This window comes from Ornithorhynchus anatinus, chromosome 1 (genome assembly GCF_004115215.2).
Source record: "Ornithorhynchus anatinus isolate Pmale09 chromosome 1, mOrnAna1.pri.v4, whole genome shotgun sequence".
Lineage (NCBI taxonomy): Eukaryota > Metazoa > Chordata > Mammalia > Monotremata > Ornithorhynchidae > Ornithorhynchus > Ornithorhynchus anatinus.
This window is the reverse complement of record NC_041728.1, coordinates 79,765,417-79,776,739: the sequence shown is the minus strand read 5'-3', so window position 1 is coordinate 79,776,739 and position 11,323 is coordinate 79,765,417. Positions and strand designations below refer to the sequence as shown.

Below are 11,323 nucleotides of genomic sequence, written 5' to 3'. Positions count from 1 at the left end.
CCTGTTTCTGAGGGAGCCACAACAGAAGATTTGCTCCCAACTGGGAAACTGCCCCTTGTGTAGTGTAGGTACTCTAGGGATGCTTCCTTAAAATGCATGTTCCAGGTCATCAAGTCTTGCAGCTGACCCTAAAATCAGCTCTGTAGTTCTTTATCCAATTTAGAATAAAAAATGATTTTATTATTTTTTTTAAAAGACTACTTCAAAATTTCACAATATAGTTTAAAGAAATTATAGTGTTTTTGTTTCAATTCATAAGTGATTTTCTGTTATCCCGGTGTTTTTAACTCTTCTTCCCAAGCTTCTCACATTCCTTGCTTTTGAGTGCTTCTTGCAGGCACAAGTTAGGGCCTAAAATGCATCTCAGGATTAGGCAGTTGAGGTCCTTCACTTCCATGGGGATTAAGAGATGTTAGAAATGTTTACAAGATCACCTAGGAGATGTGTATGTGTTTGTTTGCCTAATTACTCTGGTAATAGTGCCAGATATACAATTCACTCTGTTTTAAAATAAGAATTGCTCTTATAGAAGAATTCAGATGAAGAAAGAAAAGAAAATCAATGGCAGAGAAACTGATCAGAAAACAAAAAGTGTTGAACATAAAGCCACAAATTGGTAATATAGGTGAATATACGGATGGTATTTGTTACATGCTTTCTTTGTTCCAACCACTGTACTAAGTACTGTAGTAGATACAAATAAATCAGGTCCCACATGGTGATCACAGTCTAAATAGAAGGGAGAACAAGTATTGAATCCCCATTTTGCAGAAGAGGGAACTGAGGCACAAAGAAGTAACTTGCCCAAGGTAACAGCAGACAAGTTGCGGAGCTGGGATTAAAGCCCAAGTCCTCTGGCTCCAAGGCCTGTGCTCTTGCCACTAGGCTACACTGCTTCTCTAGTAGGAGAAGAAATGAGGCTGTTAGATTCATATTGCTGAGACTGAGCCTTCTAGCCAAAATGAAATCAAAGAGGAGCAGAATTATCTTCCCACTTACAAAATGGATATTCAGAAGGAATAAAAGATGAGGAAATTGGTCAGTAATAATTATTAAGGTGTTTATTAAGCACTTGCTATGTGCCAGGCACTGTACTAAGCACTAGATAATTATGGTACTTGTTAAGTGCTTACTGTGTGACAAGCACTGTTCTAAGCACTGGGGTAGGTACATGCTAATCAGGTTACAAACAGTCCCTTTCACATTCTTAACCCCCATTTTACAGATGAGGTAACAGGCACAGAGAAGTTAAGTAATTTGCCCAAGTTCACACAGCAGACATGTGGCAGAGCTGGGATTCATTCAATAGTATTTATTGAGCGCTTACGATGTGTAGAGCACTGTTCTAACCCATGACCTTCCGATTCCTGGTTCTGTGCTCTATCCATTACATCAGGACACAGTTGTTCTATACATATATTAGTAAGCATGGATGAAAGACAGAAAGCTTCCCTGTACAAAACTATGATCAGTAGCAAGTGTTTTAATCATAGATAGAAAATAATGTAAGAGAAAATGTAGATTTAAATTACACTCCATTAGACAAGAAGTCAGAAAATCCCTTTTGACTTGACTAACCTTATCCATAAAGGTTGATTAGTGACAAGGAGACTCCTTTCCTTGCGGAATGGAGCCTAGGCTCTAGAGGCAACTATATTATAAAGTTTTGGATTGGAAAAGGGTCAGAAAGGGAAAAAAACAATCAAAAATGATTCTTGATTCTCTCATCTTTTTTTCCTCTCTCCACTCCCATTTTCTCCCTGCCCACTCCCATATTTAGGCACAGTTTAGATTAATAACAACTTGATATTTCATAGCTTGAAGCATTCTGAGCATAGAGTAGAAAAATGCATTGGCTAGGTGAAAAGTCTAACTGTACCCTTTAAGTTAGAGCACTTTAGCTTTTAGTAACCTAGTATCCATTTGGAGAAATGCCACTCTATTAAAAAAAAAAAAAATTCTGTGCAACTCTAAGGTCACTTTATGTGGGAGAGAGAATGCAGGCTTTTCTAGTGGCATTAACGTCAAGATTCCAGGTAGCAGTCAATATCTGGCTAGTTTTGAGGCTTTGGGTCATTTCTTTCTTCTATAGATAGTGGAGAACAGTTTTTCTCACACATGCCCTAAGCATAACTTATAATGATGAAAGTGCTCTTTCTAGAAATCACAGATGCATTTAACCCAACATTATTGATTACAAATAAAGGGTGGGTGCTTCTGCCTCATATCCTGGTGAGTCACTGTGAGATTTTTGACTCAGGATCAGTCTTTCTCAACTTGAATTAGAACATTGGTCTAGGTCAGTCCAGACTCCAAAATAATTAAGATTTCTACTGCATATCCTCCTTAAGATGTTTCTCTAGTATTAACCTCAGGAAGTCTGAAAAACAGAAAAAGATAGAGACTGTAATTCATAAGCAGCTCAACATGTAGACAGTCACGAAAAGATCATCACTACAAAGAGAAGCCAGTTCTAATGGGCTATTCCTACACAGGAAGAACAGGGTGTGGGTAACAAGACTTCCTTAGGAATCATAGGATCTAGAGGATGTAAGGTATGTACACTGCAAATTAGAAATTAACCCACTTCTATAATTCCCAAAGATGTGCTACTTACCCTTCAGGCTTAACTTGCAGACTCTTGGCTCAAATTATCAATACTAATAACAACAACAGTAATAATAATATCTATTAAGAGTTTACCATTTGTCAAGCATTGTTTTAAGCACTGGGGTTGGACACAGTCCTTATCCAACATGGGCCTCACAGTCTTAGAAGGATGAAGAGCAGGTATTGAATCCCCATTTTATAAATGAATAAACAGATATAGAGAAGTTAAGTGACCTTCCCAAGGTCATACAGCAAGTAATTGACAGTGTCAGGATCAAAACCCAGTTCCTCTGACACCCAGATCCATGATTTTTCCACCAGGCCACTGTTTCTCAATGAAATAAAATAATAATGTTGCAAATAGGTTTCAGGTTCTGTTAACATGTCTATATCTTTCCTTAGTAGAACTGCCTGACCCATACAGCTTTATCTCAAATATCTTACCTAAGTGCCTCTGGCAGCTTAGACTCCAGCCCTGGCTTCCATGTCCAACTCCCAGACTAATTAAAAAAATGAATCCTGGGGCACACAAAACTTTTCTCAAGGGAAGATGGAGAGTTTCTCTCATTTTCTCTCACTGTCATTTTTTAATTAGTCTTGGAGCTGGGAAGCTGGGTAAAGAATCTGGGGCTAGGGACCTAGGGAGATAGGGTTTGGGGCTGGGCTCAGAAGTGGCATTCCCGAAGCTGTAGCTGTGGAACTGAGGTCTTGGAGATGATAACAGGGGTCTGGAGCTATCTGGCAACAACATAAATTTCAAAGTAACTGGTTTAGGGGTGAGAGGCTAACTGTGGGGCAAAATTCTACTTTGTTTTCATTTCTAAATAGGTCACAGCTACAGCATCCATTAGCAGTGATAGTCATTAACACAACTTCTAAGTTGAGTTGAAGGACACAAATTTGCAGAAAAAGAATATGCCCAGTACTTGCTTAAACAGCTTTCAGATGATCCATATAAATGATCCCAGAAATCACCACTGCCAAATTCCCCACTGAAAACAAATCCACAAAAGCTTCTGCCTTAAAGATACATATGAATTTGGGATTTTCCTTTCAAAATAATATTTCCTTTGCTCCACAGACTGTCGATGAAAATAATATGCTCGAGTACTCTTTCCTTCCTGGGGAAAATAGAGAAATTGCCAAGACCCTCGGCCTGGAAAAAAAATAAGTACTAGAAAACTCAGCACTAAGCTCGCCCGACTGCCTAGTGTCTGAAAGAAACATAAGGAAAATATGAGGCTAAGTTCCTTTCTTCTTTCACACAGACTTTCACTTAGCCTGTGTCTCTTTCTTTTCATTTCCTTCTTATTTTTCCTTCCCCTTTCTGTCTAACTTAAATTGCATATTCTTGGCAGGGTTAGGGCAGAGTTTTATCTGGGTCAATTGTGTAGTGTCAGCTTTATTGCGATGATTTAATACATTTTTATCTTTTCTTACTTTTATCATCTTGGAGACATAAAGAAAATATATGCCACTGAGGGCTGTATTATCTCAGGGCCCTCAAAAAAAAAAAAAGGTCTTGCAGGAAGTATGACAAACTGAACTAAGAGAAATATAAAGAGAAAAGAGTGGAAAAACTATCCTTCCTTCCAGAGTGGGAGGCATGAAATTGATGAAAAAGCAAGCAAGTGGACTGGATCTGTTGGTACCAGTGGTGTTTTAGTGGGGATTGTTCTCCCTTTGAGTTTCTAACAATTGGGTGAATATTCAATGGCTTTCTTCTGTGGAAACCCTTTCCTGACATAGTCCAACCCAATATCCAAACTCATGTATTCTGTGGATAAGATAGTCCACCAACATTAAAAATGGTTAATAAATGCATAAAATTACTTAGCATTTATCTTGCTAATATTTTGTAAAATTCATCCTGCTTTTCAGTGAGCAAATATCTGAGTAAATAACTTTGCTATTTTAATCATTTGGGACTACTTAAAGGGGAAACAATTTAATATTAAGTAAATGATATTAATTTAAATGAGATCATTTAACTTTGAGAAATGCATGCTGCACAAACTTAAAAAATTAGTGAGAGACCTCTCATGCTTCCCACAGATTTGGGCAAGCTAATAATAATAATAGTGATGGTATTTGTTAAGCAGTTACTACGTGCCAGGCACTGTTCTAAGCACTGGGTGGGATACAGGGTCATCAGATTATCTGACGTGGGGCTCACAGCCTTCATCCCCATTTGGCAGATGAGGTCACTGAAGCCCCGAGAAATGAAGGGAACTAACGTGGCTTAGTGGAAAGAGGCCGGGCTTGGAAGTCAGAGGACATGGGTTCTAATCCCAGCTGTTCCACTTGTCTGTTTTGTGACCTTGGGCAATTTGCTTCACTTCTCTGGGCCTCAATTACCTCAACTGTAAAATGGAGATGAAGACTGTGAGCCCCACATGGGGACAATCTGATGACCCTGTATCCACCCCAGCACTTAGAACAGTCCTTGGCACATAGTAAGCACTTAATAAATACCATAACTATTATTTTTTTATTGAGAGACCATATTTACTTAGAGGTGTGTGTGGTAGGAAAGGGGGAAGAGTGCTTGTACAAACCCAGTTGTATTTTTTTTTTTAATATTTTTTAAAATGCTTACTAAGTGCCAGGCACTGTACTAAGTACTAGGGCAGAGCTACATGCTAACCAGGTCCATAGAAAAGCAGCTTGACTCAGTGGAAAGAGTCCGAGCTTGGGAGTCAGAGGTCATAGCTTCTAATTCCAGCTCCTCTACTTGTCAGCTGTGTGAGCTTGGGCAAGTCACTTTACTTCTCTGGGCCTCAGTTCCCTCATCTGTAAAATGGATCTGATGACTGTAAGTCCCATGTGGGACATCCCAATTATCTTCTATCTACCCCAGCACTTAGAACAGTGCTTGGCACATAGTAAGCTCTTAAATACCAACATTATTATTATCATCTCCTGTTTTGCAGTTGAGGTAACTAAGGCACAGAAAAGTTAAGTGAATTACTCAAGGTCATACAGCAAACAAGTGGTGGAGTCAGAATCAGAATATCCTCTGAGCCTCAGGTCCATGCTCTTTCCCCTAAGCCATGCTGCTTCTCATGACTGGTTTATGCAGGATACATGGCTGTTGATTCTATCTTTTTGGGAGAGATACAACATTGTATGAACACAGAGCTAATCTAATCTGAGCCTATCGGCCATTACAGAATATACACGTTTCTTGATAGCTTTAATGATCCTTCCATTTTATGCTTGTTTAGTTTGGCATTACTATGAGACTGTGGAGATGAGAGATTTCTTTCCCCGTGATTTCATTATCTAGTGGCTGAAGAGCCGACATGACTTATACCCAGCTCCAGGTCTCTTCCACTCTATTGTCTTTGGAAAATGAACTAATTACAGAGTTCAGGCCACATATGGCAGTATTGGTACATGGAAACTAACATCTTAGTTCATCAGTAATATGGCATCTTATAAGATTCTGTTACAAATCTTGTCATATTCCTCCCACCTCCTGACTTTTTCAAGTTTCTGATGCATCAACTATAACGGAGAACAAGCCTTCTTGGGATTCCTTCTCACACTTGCCAGCCAGCAAAACTTGGGCCCCTGCTTTGCTGACCTGGGCTGGACCCAGGGCAGGTAGCATGAAACTTCTGTTTACATTAATCTAATTAATGTAAGCTCCTGGAATGCTGGGAATGTTTTTTGATTATGTTGCATTCTCTTAAGTGCTTAGTGAAGAACTGTCTGAACTTGTTAGGCACTCAGTAAATGCCAGTGATTTCTCAGTTGAGCTGAAACAAAAGAAAGGGAGTAAAACAAAAAACAAACATACAAAAAATTTGCCAAGCAAGTTAGTTGGGCAGTGGTGTGAATTACTCTGTTTCTTTTCATCCTCTGTAATCTTGACTATATTTCTAACAGTGCTGGGGAATTCGTGGTGCTCAGTATACTAAGAATTAATATTCTGAGTGCCTTATAGTTTCACATAGTATGATTCAAACACCAAAGGTTGTTTATTACAATCCAGTTGGTGTGATGCAACAGTCTCAATAAAACAATCAAGAAGAAGATGGACTCACAGAAAGATGCATAGCTGCTGCAAACATTCTAAAGTCACACTCAAAAATCATAGTCCAAGGGAAGCTCAATGAAACCCAGATAGAGCAAAAGGGAAGAGAGAAGCTAATTCCAATTTCTTACACTTAAGAAGCTGAAAAAGCTATTCTGAACCCAAGTACACACACCTAAGCCAAAATACTTGCCATCAAACCAGCTGGAGGTGCAGAACCACACACCAGGACAGCAGGGAGCAAAAAGGCATAACCCTCCTTCTGCTGCATTTAAAAGATTTGCCTGGTCACTGATTGGCTAAGTTCCTACCAGGCTGCTATTGGCTGGATCTGATAATACTAAAGGAGTTTTCCATTGAGAACCACAGATAAGATTCAGTCCTGTGATTTCAAAACAAAGAATACATACAGAGGAATTGACTCTATTACTAGTGGCTTTCAAGCTAACAGTGACACTTCCTTGTCCCTGAAGGTCATGTTCATCAAGTGTATAGACAGGCAGGGGTGCAGAACACTGAAAATTATATGTGTGTGGTCTTGACCACTTTTTAAAGCTACAGGTAGATCAGCTATTAGAAGCCAGCTTTTTTAATTCCCAGAATAGTCTCTCTCCTTGGACCAACAGTAAGGCTTGGCTGATTCTACTTTCTTCCACTAAGTTCCTAACTCTCAGAGTCAGGGAAGCAGCATGGTCTGATGGGAAGAGCAGAGGACTGAGACTCAAGCAGAGGTGAGCTTACAGGCTCTGCTACTTTCCTGCTCTGTGACTTTGAGCAAGTCACTTAACTTCTATGTGGTTTAGTGTTCTCACTTGTAAAATGGGGATTAAACATCTGTCCTCCCTCCCCCTTAGACTATGAGCACCGTTTGGGAAAAAAATGTATCTGATTGTAATGCATCTACCACAGTGCTTAGGACATACTTTGCATGTAACAAATACCACAATTATTGTTCTTTTTAAGATTCAGGTGAATGTACTTTTCAGAAAGGAGGGTACTGCCAGAATAAGTTTATTCACTCACTCTGTTTCCTTGGTAACACTTCTATTTACACAGCTAAGCTCCATCAACAATCAGGAACAATGACAACTACTTCAGCTGCTAGTCCACACTTTCTGTTTCACCGATTCCTCCTGAACTCACCTAGCACACTACCAGCAGGCAGAACTGTGAATGAGATCAACCAAGGTATTAGCACAGTCAAAGAAGTGAAGAAATTTAAAAGCTTGAGATGGGTTCTAATGGTCAGAGATGGGGATGTGCAGCATGAGTGTGTATTTATGTGTGTGTATGCATTAGTAATGTCAAAGTTGCATGAGAAGGTTAGAGGGAACTAACAATAAATAGTTTAAAAAATATTGGTTTTTATCTATACTGGACAACTCAGAGCATGTTCTTCAAAGTTAAAATTTGACTTTCTCTTTCTTGATCAGGAAAAATTGAAATGTTTTGGGGTGACCCTACTATTTTAATTTGTTAGAGTTAGGAAAAGTAGTATAGTGTAATCATTCGGTGGTCTCATTAGCTTCAAATAATTTATATTATCAGTCAATGGTATTGAGCACTTACTCTGTGCAGAGCACTGTCCCAAACACTTGCCAAGAGTAGCTGTATATCTGTTAAAAATTGGGTATTTCATAATATAATATTCTAAGTACAGTATTTGAAATTTAAGTATGTTCAATATTCACAGAATAAGAGTCAGTGAAAATAGCATGGGACTGCTCTACACACAGAAAAGGTTAATAAATACCATTGATTGATTGGGAGTCAGAAGACTCAAGTTTTAGTCTTGGCTTTACCACTTGCTTGTTATGTGACTTTTGGCAAGTGACTGTGTTTCAATTTTCCTCTGATGTAAAATGGAGATAAACTTCCTGTTTTCTCTCCCTCTTAGACTGTGGGCTCTGGGGAAGGTGAACCTCAGTTCTGACCCTGGCCTTCTGTGTTTCATCTTGTTAAGTCACAATTAGCATGCTATAGTGGGTAGATAACGGGCCTGGGAGTCAGAAGGCTGTGGTTTCTAATTCTGACTCTCTCATGTGTTTTCTGTGTGACTTTGGGCAAGTTACTTCACTTCTCTCGATCTCAGTTACCTCATCTATAAAATGAGTGCTGAGACTGTGAGCCTCCTGTGGGACAGGGACTGTGTCCAACCCAATTTGCTTGTATCCACTCTAGTACTGAGTACAGTGCCTGGCACATAGTAAGTGCTCAAAAGATAATTATTGTTCTTATCTCCATTTTATGAACTTTGAATACAGAAAATAATACCTGAAACTCCTAGGGAAATTGTGAGGACAAAATGAGTTTAATATGAAAGTGTTTTGGAAAATATTTTTAAGTATTATTCTAATGCTCATGATTGTGTAACCAAATACCACGGATATGTCACTAAGTGCCAAAAGTGGTGTTTCAGATACTTTATAGTTATATTTAGAATCATGCAGTGAGTCAACAATACAACAAGGAATGCTATTCATATGAATATGATATTCGTGATTCAATTTTAATCATATTCTCTGACCTATATATCCACAGGCTATATATTATTACTCTAATCTCTGTTACTGTTACTGTTCACTAAATTTCTTTTATTCATAGAGCCATGCCAATTAAAAAAAAATAGGACAGAGGGTTTCAGGTCATGGAAAAGTACAGTCAGGGACAACCCTTTCTTTGTTTGTATGGTAGTCTGATCAGTCATATATTTGGAAGGAAAAAGAAATACAACTGGGACTTTAGCATAGTTCAACATTCCATAGAAAAGGTATATATTTCCTGTTCAACTTCTATCAACCTAGTGAAAAAGCCCTGGTCTGCAATATTAGGGTATCAATAAAATAAAAATACAAAATTGAAATAATTCCCTGTGTGTGCTTCATGAGAGGTGATAAAATCCTGCAAAATTCACCAAGATCTAATTGCCAGTGTTATTAAAAATTAATGGTATTTCACATTTATAATACAATTTAAGCTTTTCTTAGGAAATTTAACTTTATTATTCAATTTCTAATTTTTTTTCAGATGAATCAGTTCTTTACCTACAGTAGCAGTTTGGTAGTAGTATGGTATTGTTTATTTTTTGTTAATTTTTTACTTATATGCCATGTTCCTAGTGAAATATATTTAAATTATGGCTAGGGGAAATAAATCTCAGGCTGTTTGAGAGGTTTTCACTCATCTGAAATCTTCTGAGTATCCCAGATATTAATTGGTTAATTCGGGGATACTTGTTGAACATTCTGAATTCCCTATATCCATATTTGTGAGATTTTACAGCATCTACTTTTCTTTTATCATCTCTCACTTTACTTTCTGAGAGTTTCCTTCATTTTAGGTATAAACGTTAGATTTCTTCCCAAAGCATAAGATATATTCATAAATCTCCCTAAATAAGAAGTTATGACAAATGTCAGGTGTGTAATATAAATATGGCAGTAGGAGGAAAAGATTATATTTAATCTTAGTTTTTGACTAAGAACAACTGTGGAGTGTTCTGTGGAATGCCAGGACACAAGTACCGGCTTCAAATTCTTGTTGTACTGTCAGGCAAAAACATTTTTCTTAGCCAGATTTCTACTCTGCTTAATGCTTGAAGAAACATAATTCGGTTCCTCCTTTTCTCAATCTTTTTTGCCGTTATCTATTAAGACTACCAAATCTTAATGAAGGCTGGCCATATGTGACAATGAGTGAAAAGAGGAGAGGAAGCCAACAAAAACTTGGGAATTAATTGGTTTTGTAGCACTGATGTACATTTTCTTTTCATTTTCTTGTTCTGCACAAAAAATGAGTTTGATTTTTCCATATCATTTTTTTTTAATATTTGAGTTGTTGAGAAGAATCTGATATTTGTCAACATTGCTTAAATAGCCTTTCTAAGTACATCTTGAGGGAGGTGGGTTGCCTTTGAACAACCCTGCCATATTATAGTCTGATTTCATTATTGAAACACTCTCTTGGGGATGTTTAGCAGAGTGTGCCTATGTCCTGTAACATTTGATTTGGGCATTACATGAGCAGATGGTTATTTTATGATTTCAAATTGTGAAATTTTTAAGGCGGGAAAAGTAGACTAAAACTTGCTGGTTAAAGTGTTTAGCTGTTAACTAAAATATTATAGGATCAAGGCCTATTAGTCTAGGAGAATTTAGCTTAAAATAAAGTAGTTGATTTGCAGTCAAAAGATGGGAGAGAGACTTCCAATTTTGGGGGCAAAGGTTAGGTACTAATTACTTAGCATTACATGAGCAGATAGTTATTTTATGATTTCACAATTTGTTAATGCTCACCTTCTCTGTGAGGACTATGTATTTTTCTAAAGATTGATAACTGGGATAGTGGTGCCTTGGAAAAGTTAATGTGCCTATACACCTTCCTGATATATAAACGTCTATGAATAATACAATAAAATTATTATTATTTTTACTATTGTATTTAAGTGTTTCCTATATCTCAAGTGCTGTTTTATGCACTGCGGTAGATACAGGTTAATAATGTTGGACACAGTCTCTGTCACATACGGGAGCACACAGTCTCAGAAGGAGGGAGAATAAGCATTGAATACCCATTTTAGAAATGGAGAAACTGAGGCCCACAGAATAATAATGATGGCATTTGTTAAGCGCTTACTACGTGTAAAGCACTGTTCTAAGCATTGGGCACTGT

At 37.8% G+C, this 11,323-nt stretch overlaps 1 long non-coding RNA gene across 1 annotated transcript in view; it reads left to right on the top strand.

Moving 5' to 3' along the window:
* Window positions 1-7,719: 7,719 nt before the first annotated feature.
* Window positions 7,720-11,323, top strand: part of LOC120638394 — a 66,510-nt gene continuing 62,906 nt past the window's right edge. The window contains exon 1 of the long non-coding RNA XR_005660046.1: window positions 7,720-7,840. This is a non-coding gene — a long non-coding RNA (uncharacterized LOC120638394). The remainder of the gene's footprint in view (window positions 7,841-11,323) is intronic.